Source organism: Pseudorca crassidens, chromosome 19, assembly GCF_039906515.1.
Source record: "Pseudorca crassidens isolate mPseCra1 chromosome 19, mPseCra1.hap1, whole genome shotgun sequence".
Lineage (NCBI taxonomy): Eukaryota > Metazoa > Chordata > Mammalia > Artiodactyla > Delphinidae > Pseudorca > Pseudorca crassidens.
Window position 1 is genome coordinate 43,756,002 of NC_090314.1, and position 6,055 is coordinate 43,762,056.

The following is a 6,055-nucleotide window of genomic DNA, read 5'->3' on the forward strand; positions in this document are numbered from 1 at the left end:
AAATAAGGGTCTGACTAATGCATAGTCTTAACAGAAAGATTATTGGACATGCCATGCCCTATTAATAGCTCCTGTTATCAAGGGTTTGTTGTTTTTTATCTTTCACAACAGGAATGAACAGAGTACTGACTCACTCTAGGTTTGTGGTAAATTGTGGATCACTTTCTGCTTAATTTAGCCTGAGTCCCGGTCATCATCTTTCTCCTCTAGCTCTCTGCCTTCATAATTATCACGTCTTCACCAAACATCCTTCAGCCTTGAATAGGCCTAAGTACTTAGAATGCACTCTTGTGTGGTGCTGGGCATGCATAACCCCTTGGACAGACACTTGGTGATCTGTGCCAAGAGGCTGAACGATTGTTCAGGCCTCAGAGCCATGATTCCATTTCTGGTAGCATATTCTAAGGAAGTACATACCATGCACTATGTGCGAAGATCTTTATTCCAACGTTAGTTATAACAATGGAAAACTGAAAGCAACCCAAATGCCCAAGAAAAAAATAATCGTACTATATCCATTCGGTGACATAGTAGGAAGCCATATAATAAGCAGTATAGGAAAATGTTTGCTAAGTTAGATGAAAAGATCAGGATACAAAATAGCATGAGCTGGGAGTTCCCTGGCGGCCCAGTGTTTAGGACTTGGGGCTGTCACTGCCATGGGCCCGGGTTCAATCCCTGGTCAGGGAACTAAGATCCCACAAGCCCTGCCCCACAGGACGGCCAAAAAAATATATATGTATATAGCCTGAGCATTCTCCAGGGGTGCAGTCAGCAAAACAAACACAATTCCCTTATTAACAAATAAATTGGAAGAAAAAAAGGAAAGGGAGAGACTTACACTTAAAAGAAATTAAGCAATCTGTCAACCAAAAACCTTATCTGGGTCCTCATTCAAGCAAACCAACTTTTAAAAATATATATATTTTATTAAATTATTGAGGAAATTTGAACACTAACTATTCAAATTGATGATCTTAATGAAATATACATTTTAAGGCATGATATGGTGCTGTGGTAATTTTTTCAATAAAAAACCTCGGGCTTCCCTGGTGGCGTAGTGGTTAAGAGTCCGCCTGCCAGTGCACGGGACATGGGTTTGAGCCCTGGTCCGGGAAGATCCCACATGCCGCGGAGCAACTAAGCCCGTGAGCCACAACTACTGAGTCCGCGAGCCACAGCTACTGAGCCCGCGTGCCACACTACTGAAGCCCCTGTGCTTAGAGCCCGTGCTCCGCAACAAGGGAAGCCACCACGATGAGCAGCCTGCGCACCACAACGAAGAGCGGCGCCCGCTCGCCACAACTGGAGAGAGCCTGCGCACAGCAGCAAAGACCCAATGCAGTCAAAAATAAAATAAATACATTAAAAAATAATAATAATAAAATAAATAAATAACCTCCTTATCTTTTGGAGATAAATACTAAAATATGTGTGGATGAAATGATATGATGACTGGATTTGCTTCAAAATCATCGGGGCTGGGAATGGGGGAAGGGATTAAAAGAAACAAGTTGGGCCATGAGGTGATAATTATTGAAACTGGGGGAGGGGAACATGAGATTCTGTTTGAAATTGTCCATAATAAGTTTTTATAAACCTGCATATGCATTAACGATTCTGATGAGACAAAATAGAGTAACACTGGTAAGATCCTGGCCCCAGACTGCCAGGGTTCAACTCCCATCTCCTGTAGTTACCAGCTGTGTGACCTTAGGCAAGTCACCGAACCTCTCTGTGCTGCCGTTCCTAAAAATGAAGGATGTTGATGATCATGGTGATACCCACCTCATGTTGTTGTGAAGATTAAATGGGTCATTAAGTGTGAAGCATTTAGAACAATTCCTGGCACACAGTGAGTACTCTATATATGTATCAACTTTTGTTAATCCGTTCCACATTTGAGTGATATTTGAGCATCTACTTTACTAGGCTGTGGAAATTCAATAAAATAAAAACAGATCTTGTGTTAGGATGGAGGGTTTGGGGGTGATCTTTTTCATTCTCTAGTTTCAAACTTTGTGTAATGTGAGATTATTCGTTTTAAATTTTTTATGAAAACTGTTTGTGTTTTTAAAACAGAGTGAGTCACCTTTGCAGGCTCTCCCAGCCCTCTGGGAGCTCCTTAGTCTGCTCAAGTAGACGTGTTCCCAGCCTTGGGGTATTTCCATCTGGCAGGGTGGTGTGGCCTCTGCTTGCCATAGATACACTGTGTGGGCCAAGATAACAAACACGGGCAGGGTAATAAGCTGGGAGTACATTCCTGGGGTGATGGTAGTGGTGGGAGGTGAGGAGGTGGGGCATCAAGAAACAGAGCCCCTTCTTCTGACCCCTGGGGGAATGAATGGCACCCCTCCATTCTTACCACCTCCTACTCCGCTCCAATTCACTCTTGCTACCCTCCGGCTCCCCCCACCTCACCTCCCCCCTTCCCAAAGGGGAGGTTTTGAGGTCACACCCAGAGCAAGTGCGACGAAGCAAGGAGCTGTTTATTTCGTTGGCAGTTGTTTTTATTTGGGTGGGGGTACCATGGGCGTGTAGTGGCAGCGGAAGGGAGGGGGCAGTGATTCTGAGCAGACAGAGCACTGAGAGCTACCAAGCTGATGAGAAACAGGAGGAGGTGCCGGGACGGGCAGCATCGCCAGTGGGCACTCCGCTCTCCTCCCCTCGCCCAGCCCTGTGGTTAGCTATTTTGGGCTGCAGAGGGAAAGAGTCAAGCCTGCCAGGGCCTCCAGGGCCAGAGCCAAGGCCAGAGAACCAGAACCTCCCTCTGGGAACCAAGAGCAGCCTGTTCTTTAGGAACCCCTCAATCTGCATATTCTCTGATACAGACAATTGAGATTTTCTCTCATGAAATAAAAACAGTTTAGAAAACTGTAAATATTACAGATCAAAAGGGCAATGGATATAAAAACAGTAGCTTCAGGAAAAGCTCCCCTCACATCCTTCCAGTCGCATTACTACCCTTAGCAGGCCTCACCTCTTTAGAAATTCTGGGCGGTCACTGCCCCAGATCAGCTTCCTCCTCTTCCTAACACAGCTCCTCCTTCAGTGACAATCACAGCCAACATTATGAGCGTTTGCTGTGTTCCAGGCACTGGGCAAAGGCTTTTACGTACATAAGCTCTCTTAATCTTTAAAACGGCCCTGCAAAGTAAGTATTTTTATTATCTCCACTTTACAAATGAGGAAACTGCCGTACAGTGAGTTTAAATATTTTGCCGAGGGTCACACAACTAGGAGTGGCATTTCTCCCAAAAGTCAATCCTGGACACAAACACACTCCTCCAACCATGAGTCCCTCATGTTTCCACAGGTGCCCCGTAAAGACTTCTCTCCCGGGCTTCCCTGGTGGCGCAGTGGTTGAGAGTCTGCCTGCTAATGCAGGGGACACGGGTTCGAGCCCTGGTCTGGGAGGATCCCACATGCCGCGGAGCAACTGGGCCCGTGAGCCACAACTAGTGAGCCTGTGCGTCTGGAGCCTGGGCTCCGCAACAAGAGAGGCCGCAATAGTGAGAGGCCCGCACACCGCGATAAAGAGTGGCCCCCGCTCGCCCCAACTAGAGAAAGCCCTCACGCAGAATGGAAGACCCAACACAGTCAAAAATAAAAAAAAAATAAGTAAATAAATAAATAATATTAAAAAAAAAAAAAGACTTCTCTCCTATACTGAGGGTGCTGTATTTAAGTTACCTTTTACACATCCGCTTCCCCTGGAGGCTGCCTGCTTCATATTTCTTACTCATATTTGCACTTCCTGCATATACTGAGTCCTCAGTGAACATTAGCTGAGGGAGGTAATAGACCCATACATCCCAAACTACAGTCACACCAAGCCCCTAACCATTCTCAGAACACACCTTACTCTTTCTTGCTCGTGTCTCAGCCTACAATGCCTTCGTCCATCTGGTAGACTCCTACTTGTCCCGCAAGGCCACCCCTCACCTGTCACCTTCTCTGTGAAGCCTTCCCCAACTGTCCAAACAGAATCCACTGCTTCTCCTCTAGGCTCCTCCGACGCCTGCAAACACCTCAACTAGAGCCCACCCTAGGCTATCAGGGGGCTGTGTTTGTGCTCACATCCATCTTCACCATTGTCTGGGGGCTGTTCTACTTCTCTCTGCATCCCCAAGGCCTAAGGAGCCCAGGAGGTGTGCGTTGAACAAATGAGAGAGTACATCGGAGGATGGGAGCAGGAGATGTATACACCCTTGTCAGTTTCCGCGAGGAACAGGAATGGCAGAGGCCTTTGCTGCCCCTCCAGCCCACACTGCCTAGGAGACTGGCGTTAGATGGGTCCCTGGCTGACATGATGGGTAAAGTAGCCAGCCCTCCTGCTTTCCTTTTGACCCCCTTCTACCCATGCTGGATCTGGGAGCTTCCAACATCAGGCAGATAGGGTCCTAGAAGCCTGCTGAACTTCCTTCCAAGGTCACATCTTTGGGGCATGGAGTTACTCCCCTTGGAGGAAGGAGTTGTGACTCAGTCGGCCCAGGGTGGGGGCCTGAAGGACCTACTTTCTGGGACCCTGAACTTGGGAGCCAGGCCCTGACGTGCCTCAGCCTCTTCCCTGTCCCACCATCATAGACACATTGAACATCAGGCTGGCAGGGATCTCAGAGGCCATGAGGTCCAGAGAACAGAAGGCCCAAGGGGATTGGGAAGGGATGTGCCCAGTGGCACAAATGTCTGATGATCTTGGGCTCCTCCAGGCATAGCTCCTTCAGTCCCATGCTCTGGCGTCCACCCAGGCCCTCATCACCTCCCACCTGGACTGTTGCAGTAACTGGTCTCATCACCTCCCACCTGGACTGACCCCTGGGGGATCAGTCACCTGCATATGCCCTCATCACCTCCCACCTGGACTGTTGCAGTAACTGGTCCCTCTTCCACCAATACATCCCTCACAGAGCCAGCAACGTGATCCAAATATCAAAGGTAATTTTAAAACCCTTCAATCGGGCTTCCCTGGTGGCGCAGAACCCATGCTCCGCAACGGGAGAAGCCACTGCAGTGAGAAGCCTGCACGCAGCAACAAAGACCAAAAGCAGTCAAAAATAAATAAATAAATTTATTAAAAAAAAATAACCGTCAATCCATCAGCCATAGAACCAAGTCCTAAATCTTACATGGTGTATAAGACCACAGGGATCTGGTCCCTTTCCACTTTAACTGCAGCCTTTGACACCACCCCTTCTGCTCTACTGTCTAGGAGAAGCCAAGCCTTCTCGTGCTCCCTTGACCCTGCACATACTCTGCTGCTTCACCTGATGAACCGAGCCTTAAAGACCCAGCTCAAATGCTACTCCTTGGTAAAGCCTTCCCTAACATCCTGGAAAAGTTAGTGTATCAGGTAGGAATGCTCTCAGTTAAAAGCAACAGAAAACCCAAGCAAAGGAATTTTTGTGACCCTAGGTTGCCATCAGAATCTCTTAAGGATCTTTAAAAAGTCCCATCACTGTACACATGCCAGATCAATTTAATCAGAATCTCTGAGGTGGACCCAGGCATCCGTAATTTTCAAAACCTCCCACATTCGAATGTGCGGCCAAGTTGAGAAGCACTGAAAGAAGCAGGAGATTATTTTTCTCACATAGTGAGTCCAGAGGTGGGCAGCTGCCTGTGTCGCTTGAGCGGCTCAGCAATATCCAGGCCGATGTCTCAGTGATACGCTTCACCTTTCCTTTTGGCTTTGCTGCCTCGAGGTCACAAAAGACTGTGGTTGACCCTTCATGTTCAAAGCCTAAAGAAAGCTGTACAGAGAAGGGGAGGGCCCAAACCACCCTCTTTTATGAGCAAATCAAAGACTGTCCTAGAAACCCCTTTAGCAGACTTCTGTTTAGACGTCATTGATCACAGTGGACCACGCCCAGCTGCCAAGGTGTCTGGGAAAGTGGACGAGATTTCTGACAAACTGAGAGGACCAGTCAGCTCTGTCATGAGGGTCGGAGCACATCGCTACTCCCAAAACACTGTGTGTTATCAAGGAAGGAGCTTAGGAATGGATACTGAAGGGTGGCAGAAGACACCACCCCAGGGGCTTCCCTGGCTGTGC